Here is a 27,553-nt window from a genome sequence, read left to right as displayed (position 1 = left end):
AGGGGAGGGCTCGTGGTGCTGGGGTTTTTTCCCAGTTGTTTTACCAGAAAAGTCCAGAATCCACACAGTCACAACTTTTCAGCTTCTTCAGTTTGTATCAGCCAACTGCTAAGAAAAACTAGTCTGAAACATTCAAACACTGAACAACTGATCTCATCATCTAAAGTAGTTACTTGGACTATTAAGAAACTTCTGCATTCCTTCAATGCATACAGGAAAAAAAAAAGGCTTAAAGATGTGATGAAAAAAAAATCTGCCACTGTTGAGATTAGTTTGGAAGACTGAATCAGTTGGTATCCAGCTCAAATAATTCTGTGGGCACCGCTATTTGTCGCTACAAAAGCCCAGATCATCAAGGATAACTCTGTATTCCCTGTTGTGGCAGCTCAGCTTTTAATGAATTCAGCCATCTGATCCTGCAACATCATTCCTCAAAGAACAGCCTTCTGAATGTGACATTTCTGGGAATAGCACCAAGATATGACAGCAATCACTATATATGTTGTTAATGCCTGTGGCTAGATTTTGTATTTTGGCATACCTTGAGGCATCGGGTAGTGTGGCTATCAGGCAATTCTTGTGATAATTTATAAAGCCATAGTGCATCTGAATGTTCTGTGGCAATAACTGTTCAATAAATGATGTAGTCTTAGGCAAGAGGACATCCTTCCTTCCAAAGGACACTTTATGAAATACTAGAAGTTACAAGGGAATACAAAGTCACCTCATACTTTGAAACAGTGTATAAACAAATACTGGTTCTAGTTATATGAAGATACCAAAACATAAGGTAAATTCACTTCTATTTTTTGGTCTTGAAAGATTACTAAATAGTTTAAAAATAAAGGTATTATACTGATACACTATGCCTTTGCCTAGAGCAAGCTAAATAAACAAAAAGACCCTTAGAATTCCTCTACTTTCCCTTTTTGAGGAAAAGGCATTATTCAAAGTTCTAAGCTAAGTCTACATGATCCTAATTTCCACATCTCTGATTTTAAGCTTAAGTGATATAATAAGAATCTTTGATTTCCAAATGCTGTTAAGGCATATTTTGCCTTGAGTGTGTTAGCACCTCAATCTAGTCTGCAATTCACAGCTCTGTAAGCTTTCCCCTAAGCCACTGAGGCAGTGTTTTCCAGAGCCTCCTGAGCAGTATTTTTCTTTTTCCCTTGATGTTTTCAGTCTCTATGTCTTGTGTTGTTATCCTCACAGTCTTGCAACTGCAAATCCCAACAGTTTTGTTATGGCAGGCAATCGTGGAAACAACTACCACGACAGTAAGAACAGTTTCTCTTTTGCCCACCCTTCTGCACCAGCTCTCCTTACCTTTTGTTTTGCAAACTCTAGTTTATAATAGAGAAAACCAAAATACAGTGCATAGCAAACCAGATAAGTCATTTAAATACTTAGTAAATATTGACCAATAATAAATTTTAATAACTAACATGCAACACTTGAACCTAAAAATTGCCATACTCCAATCAGCACTAGAGCATCAACAATTGAAACAACCAGTGTGAATTTTCACATGGTCTTGACTATACAGTATGAGAGGAGAAGCATGGCTAAAAAGCCATTAATTTCATCATCTTCATTGCTGCACCAGAGAAAAGTGCTCATTAGGGACTTCCCACCATTACTATTGCTTTTCCTGGCCTGCTGTTAGGGAGAGTCTGCCCTTTTCTTTCCTCTCTCCTATTTGGTTCCTCTTTTTCTTGTATTTTCTGCCTAAAGTAACATTCATTATTAGACCACACTAATAAATCTCTGTGTATATAAGCCTGTCCCAGCACTCTTTGTGTAACAATACTTAATCAAAATCTAGAATGAGAATTCTTTCCTATGTCTCTAGGCTGCCAGCTCAGGAAAAATAAAAGGGCTGAAGTCAATTTACTACCTTCAAAATCATGGTGGATAGGCAGAGTGATTCCTGGTATGACTTCAGTTACATTCAATCAGAGAACTCTGAAACATTTCCCAGTCTGAGGGCTGGAGCTATACCCTGATTCTGTATTCGGGCACGGCTCACATTCCCACCTTCTCCTCTCCTTCCCACAGCGGCCATTTTGTGCATTTCTGCAGCAGGATGTTGCAGGTTTGGGGTTTTGTCAGTCTAGATACCTGAAAACTCTTTTGCCTCCTACAGAACATAAGCCAAATCAAAACTAAACAAAAAAAAAACAAGAAATCCATTCCTGTGCTGCTCTCTCCACCCTAAAAAACATCCTATTCTCAAAGATATGTGAAAGACTTCAGAAAGCATATTACAGTCAAGTGAACGTCTGGATTCTTTATCTTTTTCTAATCTATTCTATTTATTTGTTGCTAAAAAAAATGCTTATGTTTTTGCAAATAAAGACAAAATACTGTTCTAAAAAAAAAAAAAAAAAAAAAAGACTTCTTCAGCCAGACTTTTTATCACTCTTCTCTAGAAAACTGCTTCTGGGCTGAGATATTTCCTTACATAAAATTCAGTGTTTATTTATTCATAGAAAGTATGTACTATAAATAATCAATCCTTGTGCATGTCAGAGCAGAAAAAGAAATTAGTATAAGCTAATAAAGTATGTTGTGGTGGATGTCTTTTCCTCCTCCATTTGATTTTTTATCCTTCTGTACATGAAACGTCTACCTGTCTAAATACAAAGTCTGAGCACATACTAGAAGTTAGCATGGATTTGGCATTTAAAAGATTTCCATCTGAATTTAAATTCTGATAAAACAAAAACCTGCCGTTTAACAAGAATAATCTAAAGGGGACAAATAAATTTAAAAGATAATTTTATCTCTATAATTCATTTGCTTATGTTCTAAGCCTATTTACACATAATAAAATGTGTATCATGTTCAAAAATCTCATTTTCACCACCTCCTCTCATTCACCTTTATTCTTGTCTTAACTTTTGGGAGTCACAGTGTCAAGAAAGTTAATGCAGTTACACGAATTTGTGATGGACCATTTCACTCACATTCACTAGGGCAAACATGTATGGCTGGCTGGTAAACAATTTACTCCCCAGAGAACAAGTTCTTCTTAGTGGAAAACAGACTCTTGCCAAATTAAAACATTAAATGATGAGAAGCTAACTGCAAAAGCAGGAAAAAAAATGCTGGAAGATCTTTTTAAGCACTAAATTAACACTTTTAGACACTCAAATATTAGGCACAGTGCCACTGAAGACAATGGTATAAACCAATGTAAAAACAATGTTAATGAGATCTTAGGCATGCTTGTACTCTTTTAAATATACAGCTCAGAGCAAGTGAAGGAAAAGGGCTCCTAAAATTGATGATGTATGCATTATGTCCATTTATGTGTATAGAGGAAGCTTGTTTATTAAGGACAGGAAAAGAAGGCTAATACTCTGCATACTCCAAAAGCACATTTCTTCTGGTTGCCTAATGTCTCATCAAAGATCACTATTTTAAAAGATGAGTTTTGGGCTAGGCAGAGGTACACCACTATTTCGCTCCTAAAAATGATCAAAGAAAAGATTTGTAACTATGAAATATAACTTACATGTGGGGTAACGGTACAGCAGCACCTGCACAGACTTTTCTTCAACTATAACATTAACATCTGTGAGTGCTGTTTATGAGTAGGATGAAGACACATTTTACTCTAATTTTCTCCCCTGCCCCACCCCGCCATATACCAGTGACAGAACCATCAAAACTCACATAGTTTGTTAAGCCTGCCTTTATATAATCACAGGTAAATTTCTCCACGTTCTGCATGTAATTCTCTGCAAGATTAATTTCTCTTACAAAGGTCAGGTTAATAGTAAAATTTGCCATACTGGGGAAAAAAAATAAAAAACACAAAACCAACATATATTAAAAAAAACCTAAAAACTCACTCCAAACCCCCATGTATTTGAAATTAAATGGAAAAATATTATTTATTATAATTCTTGGGAAAAAAAAAATGAGATAAAAACAAAGAAACAATCCTAAATAGAAATACATTCAGTGATGATATCACTGGATACAGTTTCCTTAAAAAGCAATGGTGATATTTCAGTAGACGTTTTATTTGGACAAATGATATTTTAAAAGATTATTCAGAAGAACTCAGACTCATTTTCAAAGAATACAATCTAGATCCCTCCAGAGTGATAATAATTACATTTTTACCCTGATCCATATAGTGAACTTACTTCTGCATCCCCTCAGACTAAACCAAACTCTGATGTCCAAAAGCATCACCTCCTTTTCTAAGTCTGCCTTGACTGATATCCTGCTATTATAAGCTCTCCAGAACCCAGTATTTGAATTGTCACTCCTCTTACTACTCTAGTCTCTATGCTCTAGTATATCTACTGTCCCTATGTGTCATCCCTGCACGTCTATCCTTTTGTTAAGTTCTCATATTGTTTCTTTAGTGATAAGACCTGTACTTGTTTTGCAGCTGACTTCTTCACTTACCCCCCTCTCTCTTCTCCATCATTATTCTTTTCTGTGAAAGCTAATCATGTTAACCTTCCTTTGGAACTGGTAATCTGTCTGCAATTCATTGCCTGTCTACAGTTTCTGACTAGGATGGGCATCTTGAGACAACGGAAAGTAAGAGAAGGAAAACATCACACCAAGTTAGGGATAACAAATGTGTTGGGTCATTTAAGAAGCATCCTCATGTTGCACAAAGGAAAAGGTAAGAACTGGAATATGCCGTCTCCTCATCTTAGACATAATCATGTTCAGTGTTTAGCTTTCAGGCCTCAACAGGTAGAAGTGGTGTTACAAATGCTATCACTGCTGTTAAGAAACCCATGAATTTTATTCCAAAATGGAACTGGACTATTTCTCCATCATCCTTGTTGATGTCTCTGGCTCTAGACAGTATCTTCTCCAACTTTACAAGTTTTGGTTCCTCTTGAATGAACCAGTCCTAACTGGTTTAAGAAAGCAGTGAAGTAGCAAGCCTAACCAAATGACCACCCTCCAGGAGCAAACAGAAACTGAAGTCTACCACAGAAGGATGTTTCTGTGGAGTGTTGTGGTCCAGTGATCTTTTACTCGTATACCAAATGCAAGATTTATTTCGCTTTCCATTCTTATGTAGCTAGTAGCTAAGAGAATTCAACACACTACCACTATTACACCCACTCCCATCTCCTGTCCTTTCTACAGTATTGTTAATGTAACTTCTATATTGTTAATATAATTTCTATTGCGAGAACAAAAAACAATCCTTCACAAAAAGACACTCCATTTCAGCATAACAGAACCGCTCATACAAATCACCCAAGAGGTAATGGGTGTTTGGCTTTAGCTATTGAAGTCATTGTCATTATACTGACCAATATTACACCTTTAATAAGTCGTAATGGAAGAAAGAACTTCAGAGGATCTGGGATGCTAAGATAAATGACAAAGATTCAGGAAAATGAAAAATAGACAAACAAACAAACAAAAACCTTGGAGGAAAGGTAGAACTCGAGAAAATGAAAGATTCTAACTACATGTTCTAATTTCAGTTTTCTGAAGGCAAAACTCTTAAACCAGATAGATTTGGGCAGAAGGACAGATCACTAGAACACTTTATTTCCAGAGCAAACAGGGAAAGGAAAATACAGCCTGACAAGGAAAAATATTTCTTTGCTACACTATAGGGCAAATGAAGATGAGCCAACTCTTCTAGTGGGGAACTACTTTTGCTTGTGCTTGCATGCCACTCCATGACCTCTCAATGTAAGAAAACGGTGCACGCAAACTGCACCATTAACCCACTGCATTTCAGGAACATCTCACCTCCGTACCAGATCACTACAGACAAATGACACGCTGGAAGGGAGGGATGCCATTCAGAGGGACCTGGACAGGCTGGAGAGGTGGGCCCATGCCAACCTCATGAAGTTCAACCAGGCCAAGTGCAAGGTCCTGCACCTGGGTCATGGCAATCCCAGGCACAAATACAGGCTGGACAGAGAATGGATTGAGAGCAGCCCTGAGGAGAAGGACTTGGGAGTGCTGGTGGATGAGAAGCTTAACATGAGCTGGCAATGTGCCCTTGCGGCCCAGAAGGCCAACCGCATCCTGGGCTGCATCAAGAGAAGCGTGGCCAGCAGGTCGAGGGAGGTGATTCTCCCCCTCTACTCTGCCCTGGTGAGACCCCACCTGGAGTACTGTGTCCAGTTCTGGAGCCCCCAACACAAGAAGGACATGGACCAGTTGGAGAGGGTCCAGAGGAGGGACACAAAGATGATAAAAGGGCTGGAGCACCTCTCTTATGAGGACAGGCTGAGAGAGTTGCGGCTGTTCAGCCTGGAGAAGAGGAGGCTCTGGGGAGACCTGATAGCGGTCTTCCAGTACCTCAGGGGGCCCTACAAGAAAGATGGGGAAAGGCTGTTTAGTAGGGCATGTTGCAATAGGACGAGGGGTAATGGTTTTAAAATAGAGGGGGGTAGATTTAGACTGGAAATTAGGAAAAATTTTTTTACGATGCGCGTTATAGAACACTGGAACAGGTTGCCCAGAGAGGTGGTGGAGGCCCCATCCCTGGAAACGTTCAAGGCCAGGCTGGATGAGGCTCTGAGCAACCTGATCTAGTTGGGGATGTCCCTGCTCCTTGCAGGGGGGTTGGACTAGATGACCTTTGAAGGTCCCTTCCAACCCTAACCATTCTATGATTCTATGATTCTATGAAATCAATGCAGCAAGTCTTTCGCAGTCCAAATCTTACTGGCCCTTCTAATTTATGCTATTCTTGAAATGTGTCAGCTGACCTACATTTTAAAATTCCTAAATACCTGAGATATTATCTGTATGTAAAGATGACATCAAACCAATATAAACACTAAGCATTTATCTTCAAAAGCCATAATGCAAATACAGCTACAAGATCTTGAGAAAAAGAAAAACATAAAAATGCAAGATTCAGCAAAGTAATGTATTTTCTTAGTAACTGTTAACCTGCTTAGATTGAAGCAGTTAAGTCCACCTATTTTGCATTATAACTGGTGCACCTGAACTAAAGCAAAGTATTATCACAATAAGCATGAAATTAACATGCTAGCTTTTTCCTAAAGAGATTTCCTCCAGCTCCAAGATTAATTTCCAGTTATGCCAATTGCTATTATTTAATCTGTCAAAAACAGTGGATCTGCATCATCTGTCCCCAGTTCACCAACTGCACATTGGTACCTACACACACTGAACATCTCTAATTCAGGCAGCAGACCTACTGCTGGCTGTGTTAATACAAATTCACAGCCGCAGGCATCACAGCTCACCTGTCCAGCTGTGTATAATTTGCAGAAAGTTCTACTTCTGCATGCCACTGTGTACTGAGAACTTCTCTTTGCAAATTATGTAAAATGCAGTAGGCAGACATTATAATAATTACATTAATGATAAAGGTACCTTTGGCTTGGGAGACTCCAACCAACAAATCAGTGTCTATGTACCTGACAGAGAAGCAACACTCTGATTGATGAATGTTTTCTTGAAGCCCTGCATTGAACCATCTGCTGTAAAATTTGAGCAAAGGGAACATTTCATACAGCAATAGCTCACTGGTTGCTTCCTCTGGCTGTTGCTGGAATTTTTTTTCTTTTTTTGCCTGAGACATCCCATGACATCCTGACACAGTCCTATTACTTTACAAACTTTAGAGAGTTTTGGTAATGGTAGATGTACCGAATTCACATGGGCTTCATCTCTTTTTACACACTTCCTCTGGAATCCAGGAGAGGATTTTTGCCCTTTTTTTTTGGTGACAATAAAATATTATTGTCAGAATAAAACAATATTGAAATCTACGATCCAGAAACAGTGCAACTGAAAATCCAGGGACATAATTGAACAGTACTACAAAGCTAGTACAGAGATAAGGCAAAAACTGTCCCTTCAGCACAGCCACAGCTCACAAGATGACTACACAGAAGGGCATACAAAATGGATGTGCGTACTCCATCAGTTTAGTTACTAATAGGTCCCCAGCTTCTGTTTAAAAGAAAATCCAAGAAACTTCGGGAAGAAATCACAGATAGTAACAAGTCTGTACCACCACTTGTCTTTATAAACACAGCCACCAAAAGAAGATGAGTTAAGACAGTACACACTCCTACATCACATAGGATACTTTTCTAGAGTGTATAATCATCCATACCTATAACAAGCTCTTCAAGGAAGGGATGGAGATGTATTATTCTTCAAAGCCTACTGGCTTCTTTTTTTACTTTTCAAAGGTTTGAAGGCAATTTCATTAGCAGAATTGAACATGAAGTTGTCAGAAAACTTTTAAGCTATATGACATTGCCAGTTCTATGCAAGTACCACATAATTCTATCCAAATACTAATTACTCTTAGGACCTCACCAAAAGCCTTTTGAAATTACCAGGAATCTTTGCACTGAATCCAACAAGACCTGGTCCTGTGACACTAATCTGTCAATAATCTGTTAGTCTCAGTCCTATTACACGAGTCTGTTCATATTAATGGTCTATGCTACTTCCAATAATAAAATGAGTGAAAATTTATTTTATGTTAGATGGCATATAGCTTATATGTTCCCATATAAATAATACACTAATTTTGTTCATTTGAAAAGTCTTTCACAGAAGATCAGCAAAGGTAGAACCATATCTCAAAGCATAACACAGTCCCTATATAATTTTCAGGTAATTTGCAACATGTTCTGTGTATGCCCAAGTGCTTGAAAGAGGTATTTCATGGATAAGCAATATGGATTGGTGGAGTAAAGTAAGTAAAGTAGTAGAGAGGAAGGAAAACAAGTTTTACTTTTTTTTCAGAAAAAGAATTTTTAAATGTATAATTATACTACTGATAAATTTTGAGTAATTCCCTTTTTTTAATAGCAAATTTCAGCATAGTATCTGCAAACAACTTTATTTAACAGATGAAAAGCTGGCTAGCACATCTACTTTGAAAGTTTAAGATTTATGGAAAACTTAAAAATCAACTAAAATCAAGACTACAAAAGTCAGCATGAAATGAAGATACAGTAATAAACATGAAGAATCTGGTTCCATTCCAAATTCTTTATTTCAAGGTGAGGCTATCAGCTTTTTCCTTGTTTTATGATATTTGGATGGATAGAAAGTAGGGCTTTTGCATATCAGAAGTGAAAAGTATGACATATAATGTAGGATTTGTTTATTGGAATAGAACAAATGGGTATTTGGAGCTGATTACTGCACAGTCTGCTTTGGAATTAAAAAAAAAAACAACAAACTGAAGAGTTATTGAAGTTTGGCCACTTGCTTTCCATCAGCATCCAAAAGCACAAAAGAAATCCTGTTACAGAAAATATATCTAATTTATTTAAGCCCACTCCATAGTATTCCTAAACAGTTTTTGGAAAGAACACTCGTTGCCATTAAATTGACTATTTTTTCACTAACAGACTTTAAAACATAAAGAAACTTGATTGCCAACCCAGACATGTCTGGCAACAATATCACAAGATCACCACATGATGGCACTGATCAAGATGGCTGGTCAGTCTTCGAAAGATCATTAACTTGACAGTAACATTACAGAGCACGGTCCCAAGAGCTTGAAAACTTGTTCCTTCTAGGTCTGTACTTGACCTGTAACCACCCTAGACACTACAGCAATAAGCATTTTGAAAATAATCAAGCCATTAGACCACTTCAAGCAACACATGGGGACACAAAGGTCTGTTTGTGATTGTCCTCTTCCATTTCTGGCTGTACTAGACCTCTCCTAAATGACAGTGACTACCACCACTTGGAGGACAAATGAAGGGTCTTACCTCTGGGCTCATTTACACTGAGAAGCCGTAGGCTATATATTTTTGCTTACTGCATTCAACAGATGCAAATCTGAAAGATAGTGTTAGATGGAAGTTTGTTACCAGCAAGTGATGCTGCAACTATTTCATCTGTCATCCATTACAGTGAAATATTGAACTGGCTTAGTCTCAATGATTTGTGTAACTAAATATCAAAATTATTTTTTATTCATTTAAAAATAAACTTATATGCAAGTAAATAAAAATGAGTGAATCCATGCTATACATGAAATCATCACAGCCACTGCGGAATTAGCTATAATTGACTGACGGCTAATCTAGGAAAAAACCCAAACATTTTATTGTACAAATCTCTTACATAGTTACATTATTATGAAATTATTATATTCTATCTAACAAAAGAATCATTCTTTAGTATGATTCTATCTCAGTCTATGCAGTATTTAAAAATAGACCCTCTATAAGCAATGAAAAATAATGATTTTAAAGGGAGCTATCTGAATAACAGTAAATTATGACAGGTAGGTACTCCTCTAGTTTCAGAGTGAACTGAATCAGTCTGCTGTGATACTGCCTGAAGTATGTTTTTCTAATACGAGTGCCATTCATTTTCAAAGCTTACCTCTCTTGAAAGGCTCAGCCTCCCTGTCAAGTTGCAAATCTCAGTGAGCACGTAAATAACAGAAGAAAGACAAGCATGGAAAATCCTAACGCTCTACTGAAGCTAGTCAGTGGCACACACTTACCGAAACACGTCTTATGACTCTAAGTGGTGTGTGGGCTCAGCACAAAAGACAGCCGAAAGAAAGAATCGTACCTTGTGACATCAGTGACTGTAATTTATTTTGGGGTTATTACAGTACAAATCTGAGCATTCCTAGCTAGGGGTTGTTCTAGCATGTGGTCACGCATTTGGTTGGAATTAGCCGGGCCACTGGTAGAGCCCACTGCAGATCTCACAGGAAAAGCTGATGTTCTACAAGGGCTGCCTCTATTCAGATCCTCATGCAAGCTGTACATGCAAACCACAAAGTCACTCTGTTTCATATACAGCTTACTTCTAATGTCAAAATTCAGAAAACAGTCCCTGTTAGTTTACATGGGTTAAAGAGAGACGAGCTTGCATGTAACATCTTCAGAAAAATTTCCTACCTTTTGAATTCAACCACTGCAAACTGTCTATAAATTATATTTTTCAATTTTCTCTTCTCTGCCCTTAAATCCATTTTCAAGTTGTGAAAAGTTGATTAGCATTGTGCCCTATCTCAGTGCAAATAATTTTCCAAGGGTATTATCAATAAAACTTGTTTTTCCTCTGCTAGATACCAAAGTGGGCTTCTTTTGTTTGGTTGGTTGGAGGTTTTTTATTGGTGCTTTTTTTTTTTCCCCCCCAATGTGATCTGGGGACTACTAAAACAAACACAATGAGAAGCAGAGAACTGTTAAAAGGTGACAAAGTTGAGTACATAATGCTATCAGGTGTGAGGATCAAAATGGCTCACAGCATAAATGCTTTACAAACATTGCTTGAGAGCACCTGAGTTGAACTGTGACAGAGGACAGCTGCCGTTGGACATGAGAGCCTTATATTGATTTGTGCGGCTCATGTTTATCTTTTGGTTTTATTAGATTTTATTTTTTTAAAGACACACAGCCTTATAATTCAGTGCACATCACTAACCAATCTTACTCATGCAGAAGAGATCTTGAATCTCGATGACAAGTCTTCAAGTGACAGAATGACTAAATTATATGCTGGTTATAGCATGATGCTTATTCCTGTCCTACCCAGGTGGAGCTGTTCTTTACACTATGTGATTCAGCCATCAAATAGCAGCATGTGTGTTTGAAAGGCCAAGAGGAGGCTGTATTGAGAATCTGTCAAAAACAAATGTGCAAACCTCTATGCAGCAGTCAGTAGATGTTCCTTGAATCACTCTTTTGGAAAAAAAAAATAAAAAGGCAAATAAATCCTTGTTGCTATACGATATCTTTAATACAAAGCTTCATTTAAACAGTTTTTCTGCCTCTTGCCTTCCTCTCTTCATGACAGGTCTTTAGCAGAAGGATGCCTATTAAGATTGACATTTTTATCAAACAAAAAAAAATCGTCAACTGAATGATCTGCCCAAGAACATGGGATCAGCTAAAAAGATAAAGACTATGTAAGAATAAAAAATATATAGGATAGCACAGCATCTCCAGTAAAACTATCGGTTTTGTCCCTTGTCCTAATGTAATCCAGTTGGCCTGTTTCATTCACACTATGAGGCTTGCTTTTGTTTGCTTGCATTGTGATGCCTGTAAAAAAAAAATGACATTTCACCACGGACGACTGCACTTTGCTGATCAAGAACAAAAATCAGGATTTTTTTTTTTTACTTACAGTCTATACGTTTGTGCCACAGCACTGCATTTTAAAGCAATACTAGGAAAGTAATCACTCCCTCCAGAAATGCAGAAGGAAGAAAATGTATTTTCTTGTCTACACAAATGTTTTTCAGTAGAGACCAAACCTAAAGGCCATTAAATTCAGTAGGGAAAAAAAAAAATATTTAAGCTAGCTTTGAATCAGAATCCTCCTGAGGACCAAGGCATTTTGGATGCCAAACTGAATTTCAGTTTTAGTACCTGATACAGCTTAATAGGTCATACTTGCACACAGCATACCAACAATAATTGCATCTATAGGATATATAGGCATATGAATAGAGACAGAGCAACAACAGCTGTATTTATACACAAAGGGGTAATAATTCCAAGATGATAAAAATGAGTAGGTCAAAATTAAATTCCATTTTATGTTATTCTTAGAAAATTATGTGCCATCATAGATCTTGCTGTTTTGAATTACCAGAAACTGCATGGCATGTTTTCATGTTCTTACTCTTCAATGATTCATTGGAATGTGATTCATAAGACAATGCATCCAACCCCCTACTCAGTAGTATGAGCAAAAAATATTTGAAATGTCCTGTCTTAATGCACATCTATATGGGTGCTACCTATATAGAAGCCTACATAGGTGATACAAATAGATCTAATATCAAATCTTTATTTTGTAAGTAAAATGAAAATAAAATGTGGGGCTCATTTGACATACGGAATCAGCTCACTTCTACAAAGCAAAGTTGTGTTCTTATTAGTGGAAATAATTACTTATTTTATTAGGGTTACAGAAAAAATAGTTTCTTTCTTTGATGCTAACAAAGGATTTATACATCTAATAATTAATAAACTTAATTTGTGTCCCATGGGATGTGGACTACTGCCTTTCTATTTATATGAGATATCTAAATCAGCAGTCATATTTATGTTTTAGGAGGAGAAAAATATCAAAGCTTTCCATCTTGGTGTAACTGCTTGCAAATTCATCCAATTAAGCATTGCTTTCTGATCACCTACTTCTAAATACATGCATATATGCCCTTAACATTGTTAATCATTTTAAAACAAAAATCAGTCTCGAATTTTACAGGCGTTGTGCTTTCAACACGAATCAAACATGGCTAAAGAGGTCTTTTTTCCTTTATTTTTTCTTTTCCAGTGGTGGTTGATTTCTGAACACAGAACATCGAAACTTGGATGTGCGCTTCCGCCATCCTTACCACACGCGGTACCTCCACAAGGCCCACGGACGCCGAAAGCCCGAACGCAGGCACCTTGCGCGGCAGTTTAACCGCCTCTGCCCGCGCCGGCTCCCAGCTCCCGACCAGCCCAGCCCTGAGCCGCTCCTCCGCGCCCCACTCCGCCTTTCCGCGAGTTTCCCGCCCTCCTCTCCCATCCCGCACATTTTCCGACCTCCCCGCTCTCACCCCCATCTCTATCCGAATTAAAAAAAAAAAAAAAAAATTTAAAAAAGAGAATTGTCCCTTCAAACCCGGCCTTGGCCCGCCAGGTCCTGGCCGCGTTCCCCTCAAGCCCCCCCCCCACCACGTAGGGCCGGCGGGCGCGGGACGGCCTCGCGGCGGAACGCGCGCGGCTGCGGCGCGCTGTGGAGGAGGCGGCGCGCGGCGCGGCTGGAAGGGTCCGCACCGCCACCTGGCGGCCACGCGCCGCCACTGCCGCCCCCCCCCCGTCCCCCGCAAACTTCGCTGCCTCCCCCCCGCCCCCTCCCGCCCCCCTCCCAATCGACCAAGTTTCCCGGCCGCGCCGCCATCTATTCTTAGCCCCGCTCAAGGCACGACGGCGGGACACCCACTTCTTGCCCCCGCCCCCTCCCCGCGACCCACCACCGCTCCCCGCGCCCGCGCACCCTTCTGCAGCGGCTGCGCGGGGGCGCGCCCTGCCCGACCCGACTCTGCGCGCCCGCGGAAATGTTCAGGGGGGGTTGAATGGTGGCTGCCGGCCCCCCCGCTCCCCCTCCTCCGCTGTCTCCCGGGCGTCCATCACACCGGGGCCGCTGCAGCAGGGGCACCCCCGCTCCCCGGGGCGGTGGGGTATGCGGGGGGGGTATGCGGCGACCTCTCCCCCGGGGAAGGGGCGAAGCCGCGGCGGTTGCGGAAGGCGCCTCACGCCGCCAGCCCCCGCCTCGCCCGCCCCCGCCCCAGCTTTGCAGAGAAGCCGATTTATTGTCGAGCTGGGGATGGAGGGGGAGCGGTGGTGGCGTGTGTCTTGTTTTTCCTTTCTTCTTTTTGCAACACTCCCCCCCCCGGCCGCCACCGCTCCGCGCACGCCGGCTCTCCCCAGTGCCAGTCCCCGCTCCATCACGTGCGGAAGGAAACCCATGCCCATCACAAAAGCGGGCATTTTACCCCAGCCCAGAAAAGGAAAAAAAGAAAGGAAAAAAGAATGAAAGAAAGAAAAAGGGGGGGGGGGGGGGGAAGGAAGACGGAAAACCCACCACGGAATAGCTAAAGCAAAAACGGGCGAACCGCTGAATCCAAGAAGAACCAAGATTTCCCCTGAGCAGCCGCCTCCCCTGTTCACCCCCCGCTCCCTCCCCCCGCGTCCCCTTTTGATTTTTTTGCGGCTGTGGTGGTGGCGAGGGAAGTGGTTAACCAAAAACCTACGTGTTGGTTTTGTGTTTCCCCGAAAAACCCTGGGCGCACACTGAGCATGGGGTACCGCTCCTGCCCCTCTCCGCGCTTGCAGGAAACTGTGGCTTCGCTCTTTCTCTCTCTCCCTCTACTGCAGATATTTTTTCCCTCCTCTCCTTCCACACGCTTCTGTTTATTTGGCTGTAAGGCAGAGCTACTTTGTAAACATCTCACACAGAACCCTAGAGCCTTTCCAAATAGCTGATTGCAGCAAAATGTCTCCAAACAAATTATGGTGCAAGGGGGGGGGGGGGGAAATATAGGGGACAAGACCGAAGCAGATAAAAAAGAAATAAATTTGCATAAATATGCATATGTGACAACGAGATCGCGTATGATGGTGGAGATGGCAGAAAGAAAGTACCGCTTTATAATGACGGGAAAAGTAAAAGCACAGACGACTGCAGCAAACTGCTCGCCCTCTGCCAGAGTACCAACTGCAACACCTCTCCGTCTCTCCCCCACCCTCGCCGGGAAAAAAAAAAAAAATTACAAAAAAAAAAAAAAGAGGGGAAAAAAGGCAACAGAAAAAAAAAAAGAAAATGAACACTCGAACGGCAAATCCAGTACTCCTACCTTAACACTGGAATAGCTGCAGAAACATAGGGGTCTTTTTTACACAGCCGGATTCTTTCAGGAAATCCTCTCGGGCTATCATGCAGCCGGGATTATTCACACACGGTTCCTGCTCTCCTTTTTGGAATCCAACGCGATTCGCTTCTCCACAGGAATGCAACGACCACGAAGAGGGGGGGGAGGGAAATTAAAAATAACAGCGAGAACGACAACAGCACTGGATTGGAAGGAAACTCGTGTTCTTGGTTGTAAGCGACCTACATTCAGGCAGAAAATTCAGTGCAATCAGTGCGAAAGGGAGAGTTGGGTCTGCGAGTAGGAGCTGTGATTGCCTATGCAGAGAGACCCAGCCGGGGACAGACTGATCTGCAAGGCGAGGCGAGCTGGGAGAGGGGGGGGAGGAAGGGGGGGTAGGGGGGGAGAGGTCCAGGCTGTACCAGGCGCTCTCCTCCTGCTATTGGCCCAAACTGAATGAAATTTACCAAGCCGGCAGCCAATAGCTCCCCGCAGCCAGAGCCCCATCGCCACAGCAGCCGCATCCCCATCCCCGTCTCCATCTCCATCCCGATCCCCATCCCCATCCCTATCCCCATGTCCATCGCTATCCCGATCCCCATCCTCAGCCCCATCGTCCCGCCCCGAGCGGCGCTGGCGGAGCCCGGCCGAGGGCTGCGGGGCCGAACAGGTGGGCACTGCGCACACGGGGGAGTAAACGCGTGTGTGTCTGTCTGTGTGTGCCTCGGGGGACGGGGGGGGACGGGGGGGGGGTGTCACACAAGTCAGGCTGCCGCTGTCCCTGCTCCGCGGGCGTGTACAGCAAGTGCAGTTTTTGTTAACCTCTGGAAGCTGCAGTTTCTACAGTCCCAGCCTGTTGTTTCCCTATGCACCCGTATGCATTTACATGGAGCTGACAGTATAATTCCGTACCAACCACTGAAGCGTTTTCTTCCTGTTCCCCTTCCTCCTGTACAAAAAAAAAAAAACCCAACCAAACAAACAAAAAAAACCACCCAAAACAAAACCCAGCAAAGTAGGCATTTGCCCGGTGCCTAGTCATTTTAAATAGTTTTTGTTTTTTTTTTTTGTAAGCAGACCAATTATTTAACATCCATATTTTAGTTAGCTAACCACTATTGTGAAGGTCAAGTGTAAGGGCTGAAGAGGGGGCCCTGTGGTTATTGCCAAGTACTACAACACAGGGGCTCTGGTTCACTTCCTGTGTGTAATTTCAGACTGAGGGTGGTGTAGCAAATATGTGCTCAGGCCTCCAACAGATATGCCTTGTTTCACTCTGCAGCATGTTCCTTTGATCAGTTTAATAACAGCACTTAACATTACGCAGAACGTGACACCCTGGGCTAAGATCAGGTGAGGACTGGCTGAGTTCTCTGAGAACAAAGCAGAGAACAAAATAAAGGGGTCTTGAAGATCTTTCCATCATTTGAAACAAAAATCATATTCATGCCTTAATAAGACTTCCTGCCACAAGACTTAGATTACACTTCATAAGCTAAGTCTTTGACATTTTCAAGTGCTGGAAAAAAACCAAAGCAAAACAGCAGCTCTTCTTTTCTAGATGCTTTGTTTCTACCACGGCATCAGATCCTCTGAAGAGAGCAGGTAGTGCTTTCTTTTCTCAGGTCGGAATTCTGGCTGTGATATCAGGCTTATCAATCACTTCTATGCCCTCCTGTTTCAAGTGGTGAAGGAATATATACCATCTGATTTAAAGATACCATCTAGCAGGCAACAGTAGGCCTGTTGTGTGTCTGTTCTTATGGAGTGTTTTGTTACATGGTGTTAAGGATACTTCCTTCAGTATCACTTAGGAAAGCATGTTTTGGTTTGGAATGTTGTAGATCTAAGTACAGGTGTAATTCACCGATTTAGAACATTTTAAGCCTTGCAATAGTTACATTAAACTGTTAACTTATTTGTCAGTGAAATAATTATTTTTATATTACTTAATTATATGTTTTGCCTTATTTATTTCAAGTGGCATTAGCAGCAGGTGTTCATGCAACTGAATTTTACTGCTTTTGTTATTTTAATAACACACCAAGAATGTGCAGCCAATCATATTGCCCGACTGAGTGAACATTTTGACACATTTAGAAAAGATGTCATCTTGCACTGCCATCTGTCCCAAATTTTGCAGGACAGTCTTTATTTTGATGAGTATGTCATGCATTTTACAAGATAAATTTGGAGGATATTAAAGTATGCACTAGTTAATCTGAATAATGATCTCCCACCTGTGTTGTAATATCAGGAGGCAATTTATTACAGGTTAGCAAAACATCATCTCTAATGCTTGCAACTAATGTTTGCAACTATGACCCAAATATTCTCAAACACAGCAATAAAGCTAAATTTTCCACAGATTCTACACAAGTATATGATCAAAGGATTTAAGTAAAAGGCATTTGGTCAGAAGAGTGAAATGCATTTTCTTCATCTTACAACTTTTAAAAAACTAAATGTACAATTGGAAGCTGTGGCTTATTTGGGAGGGTATCTGCAGCAATCTGCTCCATATTTATAACAGCAAGCAGGAGTCCAGGAGCCATCATTCAGAGAGCAGAATGCCACTTGCTAAGTAACACTACTGCTTCTTACAAGGAGGCATTGTATTCTAGCATTAACCCAACTTGACTCTACTTGTAAACAGTGAAATCTAAAGAAATCACAGTACATGACAGTCTGACTGAAGACAGGCCAAACTCTGCTGGGTTCCATCCCATGCAACCGCTTTTTGTGTCAGTCAGACTGAGGCATGACTTGGTCTCTCATGTCCAATCACTGTAAAATTTCCGCAAGTTCATTTCTGAATCAGATATAGCGCCTCGCATGCTGATGCTCAAATTAATAGCAAGAAAGTATAACTGTTAAACAAAGAAAAGAGAAAGTGCTTTGCAAATTGTGTTTGTTTGGTTAGCTATTCATTCCAAACTATTCATGTTAAGAAAGCAAACTTGAAGCAGAACAAGAAGGATTTTCTACAATTGCATTAACAGCAATTGATTCTTCACCCCTCCCTGCTCTCTGCTTGGTCTTCTTACTCAAATATTCCTAATGCCAACAGACTTCCATTCCCCTTTATGCAAGGGTGAACCAGTACTGTCCTAATACACTTTATGTAGTTGGAATGGGATATTTCATTAGTGTCATGGTGCATCTTAAGTGGACTGAAATTCACAATGCATCTTCTACTCAGATCACTGGACGAGCTCACTTGCTGGGTACAAGGGTGATAATACATAGCAGACATAGTCCTTCATAAGACTTCAGATAAATGAGAACTGCAGAAGAAATTCATGCCAAACTGCACCAAGTAACCAGGAAAAACTGAGACATCACTTTGAAATGAACACGCAGAAAGTTAAGATTTGGGGGAAATAGTAACCCTTTCCTAGTGGAGTAGCCCCAAAGTGCTGTTTACTAAATTTAAGGAAAGAAATTTCTTTCCTGTGTGGCTTGGCTTCTTATGGTTTGCTGATAAAAGAAAAAGTTAATCTGTAACTATTTTCACAGAAATTTACACAAATTAACAAAAATGCCACCCAGAAAAATCACGTATATGTTTTCAAAGTCAAAATCCATCATTTATAGTAAAACAAAATGCTTACTGTACTGCTGTTTATGCTATATGCCAGAAAAATCAGAAATATACAGTAGACTCCCACCTGCGTGGTCAATATGATAATTTCAGACTAGTGTGCTGTGAGAACAAATATTCAGTAGAGCTTCCCAGAGTTACGATGTTTGCCATGATATGTGCCTTGACTTTTTAGTTACATTCTAATTACAATCTCCTTAGCATTTTTTTACTAAAATTTTTAGTGTTATTTTCTCTGTTTGAGAAAGATCCAAACCCAAAATATTATACACATGGATAATATTACAGAAAGATCCCTTCACCTATTTAGGTCTTTTTTTTTAGAGAGCAAAGTACAAGAATTTGTACTTACACAACTTCTAAGATGCAACCTTGAACTTCATGAGGGGGATACAGACATTGACTTTAACAGAGCCAATGTTTCAATCCTGGAAAACCGGAAGTGGTTTCTAGGTTCTGGACTTCCTTGTGTAAAGTCAAAGCTAGAAAAGAACATTACAGTTATCTACAAAGATCTTTTATATCTTTTAGGCTATGTGTTTCATCAGTTTAGTATTTTGGTGGGTTTTGGTGGTTTTAATTTTGGTTTGTTTTTTTTTTCCTTTTCATAAAGCCATCTAGTTACTGTTGAACTAAAGTATGTGAGTTTTTCCTAAAAAAACCCAAAGTAAATATTTCACATTGTGCAAATTCTACAATATTTGAGTGAATTTTACCAGTACATATTTACTCTCACTGTGTCAAAATAACGTTCCTGACTTGTAGTCTTACAAAATTGATCTTTGCTTTGGTTTTGTCTATTAAATTAAAGTGCCTTTTAGTATTAACTTATTTTTTCAACTTACGTACTTTACAGATCATGATTAGTAAACCCTCTAACCTTCTTATTGTTGAGATAATTAGATTCTCTTTTGTTAGTCTCTTACTACAAGGCAGGCTTTCCAGACTATGATTCATCCTTGCAAGGCTTTTATCAACCTTCACCATTTATCAATATCCTTTTAAAACTGTAAACTCTGGAATAGGATGTGGAATTGTCATTGGAGTCATATTAATGCAATATTTTACTCTGAAGTCTCATTTTTATTTATATAAGGATCACATTTGGTCTTGGCCTCTTCGTGTGTTCCCGATTGCTAACCATAATTTCAACTTTTTTTTTCCCTGATTTACAAAAATGCATTTTCTCATCTTAAAGTGTGACCTATGTTCTCAGTTTTAGTACACATATCATTCTATAAAGAGACCACTTTACAATGCACAGATGTTACCTAACATGTATTGAAAACTGTTTGATTGACATTGGTATTTTTCACTATCGATAGCGTTTGCAAATTTTCCTGCAATTATTTGATGTTTTAATTGAGATCCTTACTAAGATCTTACATGCTTAGTTTTTGCTGATTTTTTTCCACAAGAAAAAGAAAATAATGATGAAAAAATCTAATGCTTTGTTATATGAAGACCCTCTCTTTTTTATCATTGTGTTTCTCTAGCTTTATTTTGCGCACAAAATAAAAGATCTTTATGGGTTGCCAGTGAAGACATTTAACTGGTAACTGATTCCAGTTCTTGCATACTCTCTCTTTGCATTCATGATCATTCAAAACAAGGTTCTTCTTTTTATCTGAAACTAGACCTAATTAAGGAGTCAAACTCCTGATCAGTATCTGACACCACCACAATAACAGCATTTCTATAATATATGGTCTTTAATCTTCAAAATATCACTCAGGAATGGGTAAGTTAATAATTCAATTAACTTAATGGTTATTCTCATTTTGCATATTTGGAAACATGCAAAAAGGTTATACAGCATATTTCTGTGGAATATATTCTGGACAGCTGAAAACTTGCTCTTCCCATGCACTTTGCCCAGAAACCCGAGCATCTAATCAACATAGCGCAAGGCCGGAGGTGATATTCATAACTACAGTGAGTTAAGACAATGCCTATGCATACTCACAACCTACATTTCCATTGTCTTTTAAGTCTGTATCTTTGAAGGATGGACTCTTATATATTCTGTATTAGGCATTGTACAGGTATAGTACAATCAAACTCCTTCAGTGCCACAGCAGTTAGTATGATTAATAGCATTAAGAAAGCTCCTACAGCAGGCAAACAGACAAAGCTATGTCTTCTTCAATAATAAGCCTAATTATTCCCTGTGCTAAATAATCAGTTCATTTTTTAATGGTTTATATGGTTAGATTTTGATTCAGATTAATACTTCTGAGGTAATTCCATGTACCATTCACACAAACGCTGAAAGTGCAGTTTGCCCTACGTACCCACAGAAATCTTGGTTTGATCTTGACAAATGTGATCTGTAACTTTCATTGATATGAAAGATTGAGCTAACCAGAGGCTAGTTATCACCCCCGCTTCCATTCTCTTTTAGATTAGGTACAGACACAAAGTGCCTTCGAGTCAGACCTTACAAGCTCTGTGTAACCTTTTTAGATTTAAAGTGCTATGCAGACTGAGAAGTTATTAATATTAGAAAGAATTATTTATAGCATAATTCAAGGATTACAGAAAAGTATATTCCTAATACTGTATAAGAAAAAAAACCCACAACAACAAAAAAAAAACCCCACCAGTTTACCAGTATGTATGTGCATCTTAAACTTTAACTGCACTTGAATAGCACAGGAAGGAGAGCAGAAATATCATTAAATGAAAGCAAAGAGAAATGAAATGCAGTCCTGGAGTACCTAATACTAGTGTCACAGCTCACATTCATTCACAAGTTAGTTTTCTTCAGCAACTTAGGTTTCATCTACAGGCACAATGTTAAGGATCTAGATGTTCAAAACCAAACATAATAGCTCTGCAGGTAACTCCTTTGACAACTGGTGGTCTGTAAGATGTTGCTCAAAGGCTCGTGGACTTCAAAAGAGCACTATAGCTGCAAGCTTCAAATGGCAAGTAAGTGTTCTGTGAGAATGATTCTTGGAAGTTGTTAGAAAATCTCCTGCTTTTGGACTACAAAGAGAGACAATTAGGTGATCAGAAGTGCTGGAATTATTTTCCTCTTTGCAAAATAATTACATAAAAGATGGTCTCAGTATTAGGTACTGATATCTATTTCCAAATGCCCTTCTCACTGGATTGTATCATTCATGCTTTTCCTGGCCAAAATAACCCTGTTTCTTTTGCTACTCAAAGTACAGTTTCAGCTGGAATGTGGAGAGTGTTTTCCACTTAAACTAACCTCTATTGTACTGCAGTCTTTTGAGAATATTTTTTTGAAACTCTGCGGACTGGTGAAGGCATTGAATCCAAGTCTCCTAACTTCTCTCACTGAATGCTTGGGCAAAAAGAGCTGTTATGTAGTGACCAAGCGATTCTGGAAGCATTAATGTCTCTGGCAGGGACTTTTATAAGAAGATCTGGGTAAGTATAGATATTATTTGAAAAAGCCTCAAGTATTAAGCCACTCACAGGACGTGAGTGTGAGATCCTCAAGCTGCGGGAACGCTGTCAAGTTCTAGTTGTCAGCTGAGCCACCTATTCCTCAGCATGTTGTTAGCCCATCCCAAATGTGGGGCAATGTCCTTCACACAGATTCCAAGTAATGTGGTTTCGTCTGTAATTAAAGTGCTAAAGGCATTTATAGAGAAGCACTAGGGAAACTAGCTCCAGCTTTAGCTCTATACCTCTGTCAGAGATCATCATTCACTAACATTAAATCAGCAGAAGAAAAACTTGTATATGTGTTCACTGTTTAGTATAAAGAAACATACTAGATTAAACGAGCAGTGAACAGGAGTCTAAACTAACCTGTAGGAGAAAAGGAGTATTTATTCTGCCATCCTGGCTTCAAGGTTGGCCTTCAGCAGCAGAGCAAACAACTTGGGATGGGGGAATAATATCTCAAACTGTGGCTGTTACAACTGTTTGCTAAGTGAAAGAAAATCGGAGTGCTAACAGACCTCACAAGCTCAGCCAACGCGAGATAGCTCATTAAGCCACATCAATTTGGTGGCATTAGTTTGTATGCCCGCAGTTAATGCTCTGGGGTTCTGGCTGAGTTTAGGAAGCGTTAGGTACAAGCTGTTCATGCTGAGTGGGTCTCAAATCTAAGTGGGAAGTACCCTATGAATTTAGGTACTTAGAGTACAGGCAATCCCTTCTGAATAACAACTTTACAGGAGTCTGACCTCCTCAGAAGCACTACTTCAGTCTGTAAGCCGTTTAAAAAACAAATTGTCTTAATTTCAGATATTAAAAGACATAAGATCGATTGGCTTAAGAAGAACAGTTTGAACAAATAACTGATGTAAATAAACAGATGAAAGCCACTGAATGGGTTAAATTTGTTATGTCCAAGTCACTGCCAAATCTTGAGCTAAGAACAGGAAGTTTATTGGCAATTTTCTGAAAGAGGAGGAATCCAATGATAAAATGTGAGCCATTTGTCTTCCCAGCCATTAAAGGAAATTCACTTTAAGGATGTTTCTGGAGTGGCTGCTGCTGCTGCTGTGGCCATTATAATTTATCAGTGTGTCTGCTGGTAGCATTACCATTAGTAGGGGCTCAGGTGGACTTCCATTAGCACTATCAAAGACCTCATTCGCAAGATATTCCACTGACCTAGACAGGATCTATCAAAAGCTTTCAAAACCTCATCTGCAATGGATATTTTTTTCTGCTAATTATTTTCAGCAAGTTTGTAAGATAATTCCTCAGGATGAGTTATCTAGGGAAAAGCAGCAACAGTGAATATATTTAATAAATAAAACTGTGTCTGTCATCATCATGTTCATTTATTTGTAGGTCATATCCTTCTCAGCCCTCATCTTCTTGTTTGACATTCAGAATGTGAGCTCACTGGGACAAGTATTTTCTTATCTATCTCCACTCAGGTCCTAACTTTGATAGGGATCTTTGGACACTATTGCATTACACTTGTTTAAAACTAATATGGCTATATGTAATAAATGTAACTAAGCACACTTATTTAACCATCTATTGCATTAGTTTGATGGCTCTGCTGTTTGCTTTGACTTAAAGCTGTGTTAAATTCATGCCAAGTAATGAAGAGTCAAGCTTGCATAGTTTTTTTGTCTTATATGTCTACACACATGTGACAGCCTGGGAAAGGGAGGGGAAAGGATACATCTAAGACTAGACAATTTTAAGTCTCCTAATTCTTTGTCAAACAGCAACACAGACAGTGTGCTCTACAGGACTGTAAAAAAAAAAAAGATGCATTTTATTAGCCTGTTAAAAAAGATGACCTGTGCAAAAATGCCATACCTAATGACAGGCCTAACTGGTCATCACCTACCCTTTTTGATCTCACACTATTAATAAAATTGTAATATTAATCAATATGTTATTTGCATTAACAATGATATTTATTATGTTTTCATCCCATGAGGTTTAGTACAATCACATAAAAAAGGCAGTGTCCACCCTGAAGCTCTTATTACATGTATTTAATATGGGAGGCAACAAGCAGGTGCAGCAGGCAGAAGTGGGGTTGTCTAAGATTACAGTAAAAACACTTTGGAAAAGTGATAAGCAACTATCACAACCATCACCTAGAAATTTATTTTTAACAAAAGAGTGATTTATGGCTCTCTTCTTTCCTTTCTCTCAACGTATCATTGCCCTTTTTAGCACTTCTTATATCCTTGTATGGTTGTCAGTCATCCCATGCAGCCGGCAGGATGAGTTTAAACAATCCGCTGTGATGAAATGCACTTACTGTCTGTCAGCACCCCTTGATCACTCACCAGGCTCAAGAGAACGAGGTGAAGGTGGTGGAATTTTATCACTACTTGGCGTGACTTACAAAATACTTTGTAACCCACTTCTAACGGTGCACTAATCAAGACCAATGCTGGAAAAAAAATCAGTTTGCCTCTTTGCTTCAACTAAATCCATTAATCTAGCAAGCTGGGAAAGAAATGCTGTGTTCTGGAAAATGTTAGCAGAGTGTGCATATAATTTTCTACGTATTTTGAATAATTGTTGGTTCAATAGTTTAAAAACACTTGTCTCATGCTTTTTTTGATGGTTATTTTGAATATGATAATTTATACAAATATTTTATTAAACTTAGATTCCTTGAAATGTAAAATAACAGCTAGCATTGACACTGTTGCTGCTGTGTTTCCATATGGGTTGATCTTTGCAGTTCAGGAGATCGTAGTGAATATGGTAATACTGTAGTGGCAGTCTATGTTAGCAATGGGTATTATCATCAAATACTTTGAGACAACTCCAAAGAAAGCCATAGCTTAGCTCTCAGTGGAATACATTGCTACTCCTACTTAACCTGCAGACTGAAGTCAGCATAGCTGGGTTTTTAGGTACTACAGGATAAATAAATAAATAAATAAGTGAACCAAATCAAGTTGAAGCCCTGTGGTTGCATGAAGAGAGATGTGACATAAGGTCACAGAAAAGAATGTGTATTCACTTGCTAGTTTGTTTGGAGGAAGCAAGATTTCAAATAGCCACCAATAAATACAGGCAGCTGTTTAGGTCTATTCAGAAGGTGGTTTCTAAGTATTCTGGCTTACAACATCTGATTATTTAGAAGGTTATTACATACAGTTGTCTGTCCTGCTGCTCTGTGAGTTACTACCATATCATAGCAAGGTCAACAGAATGGGTAGCACGTCTGCTTTCCAAGTTTACAATTTTTCTGTTAACTGAGACTAGCATTCACTATTATAAGTGGCAAATTTGTTATAACAACAGTTTGCAACAGTCTACCTTTATACATTGCTCTGTGAGTGAACAAGGCAGGAAACTCCCATTTATGGATCCCTTTGGATTAACTCAATTCAATGTGGGAGCATTACAATCTTATTGCAGATACATTTTAAATAACTTGGAATCCAGGCTTTGCCCCTCACAAATACAACTTGTGTCAGTTTGGCAATGTAAAGGAACTGAAGGATATATTCATGAAGGAGTATCTTGGTGGAAGCAAACATTGTCTTTTTGCCAACTCCAGACACCGTGATGTTTTGTCAGAGGGTCGGAGGTGGAAGGGGTTTGAGCAGTGGGCACTGAGTGATTCTTTCTGGCAGAGCAGCTCCTTGTGCATTTCTGTCTGTCAGTGCAGATGATATAAACCCTAAGGCTGTGCTAGAGGCCAGTTGGATCCAGCTAGCACCCAAAATTCAATTTGTATGTTGAACATTGCGCATGGTATGGATGTGCCATGTGTGTCTGTTGTTTGTTCCTACTGAGTAATTTCAGCCATAGGCAACTTTTCTGTTCAAAACACAGACAACATAAACAAAGATGATAACAGACTTACTGGTTTGCTACAAGCTAACACATCTTCATGATTTTTTTTAATGGTCTGTGCTTTCTAATCTCCCTAATCCTGGCTGAGAACTCAAATTTGTAAACAGTGATATAAAAATAATCTTATTTGGAATCTGTGTTACATTTGTCAGTAGATGACTAACCTAATAACACACAGTAAGCAATAGATATGAATCAATTGACCTAAAAATATTTAGACTTCCAAAAATATTTAGACTTCCAGGCAAAAGGCATATTCTTTCGATAGGTTATAATTCTTCTGCATATAGACAAAAAAAAAAAAGAAAACTAACAATGTACCTCACAGGAAATATTTGGTTCTAACTAGTAAACAAGCTCCAGCCTATAGGAATCCTAATAATTATTTACAAGACTGAAGTATTGTAAAATACTTTATCTAATTTCACCTACCTTTCAGTATTTAATATTTACTTTACTGTGTTTTAGTCAAAAATTTGTTAGAAAGTAGCCGATGGGAATCAATTAGGAAAGAATGAAGAAAGTTACAGTATCAAATTACCTTAAATAAAGTGATGTAGGATTATCTGTTAAACTGATATTTTGGGAAAAATCTTGGTGCTATTAAAGCCAGTACAGAGGCAAGTTAGTGTAAAGGAGGCTGGGATTTCACATAGTACTGAAAGAGGAAGAAAAAAGGGAAATATTTTAAAGGATTACTATTTCTTTTTTTTCTTTTCCTCACATAGGCCATACATTGACACATTGTACTACTGTTTTCTGTGGTAACTCTATCTGTACTAAGAAATCAAGATTGAGATCGTATTTGCTTTGCATGGTTTGTGCCTAATGAAAAGACAATTCCTATCCTAAAAACTTTACGATCTAACAAGCTAATGTAAAGAGTAGTGGAACGATTCTCGTTGACTTTAGCACACATTAAATTGTTCCCTAAGTATGACTGGAATGTTTGATCATTTAACAGTGCATACTTTGGTGGGCCTGTGAACATGGAGGCAGAAAGAGGGCTTTCTTCGTCCCAAGTCATGAATAATTATAACACTTCAAATATTGTCACTTGTTCTTTTGTTGTGACTGTCAAAAAATATAATAGGTCTTTACATAAAGAAAAAGAAAAGGGAGAGAATATAGAAACAAGTATCTGTTATGAACTATCATTCATTCTGGATATAATAAATGATGTTCCACCAGGCATATTTTTGTACCTTTTTGAAAAAAAAACTTTTGCTATGGGAATCAGTCACTTTATTAAAAATAAAACCAATAATGATCAACTAATATTGATGATATGG

At 39.3% G+C, this 27,553-nt stretch overlaps 1 protein-coding gene and 1 long non-coding RNA gene across 2 annotated transcripts in view; one reads left to right on the top strand and one right to left on the bottom strand.

Annotated features, from left to right (window-relative positions):
- NLGN4X (neuroligin 4 X-linked) overlaps window positions 1–15,628 on the bottom strand; it is a 186,402-nt gene extending 170,774 nt beyond the window's left edge. The window contains exon 1 of the mRNA XM_086768294.1: window positions 15,362–15,628. The gene's annotated coding sequence lies outside the window, so the exon portion shown is untranslated. The remainder of the gene's footprint in view (window positions 1–15,361) is intronic.
- A 288-nt stretch (window positions 15,629–15,916) lies between these two features.
- The window catches only part of LOC147602295 (uncharacterized), a 55,407-nt gene continuing 43,770 nt past the window's right edge, over window positions 15,917–27,553 (top strand). The window contains exon 1 of the long non-coding RNA XR_015261251.1: window positions 15,917–16,046. This is a non-coding gene — a long non-coding RNA (uncharacterized LOC147602295). The remainder of the gene's footprint in view (window positions 16,047–27,553) is intronic.

Source organism: Chlamydotis macqueenii, chromosome 1 (genome assembly GCF_036417535.1).
Source record: "Chlamydotis macqueenii isolate bChlMac1 chromosome 1, bChlMac1.mat, whole genome shotgun sequence".
Taxonomy (NCBI): Eukaryota; Metazoa; Chordata; class Aves; order Otidiformes; family Otididae; genus Chlamydotis; species Chlamydotis macqueenii.
Note: the sequence above shows the minus strand (reverse complement) of the source record. Positions and strands in the feature narration are given on the sequence as shown.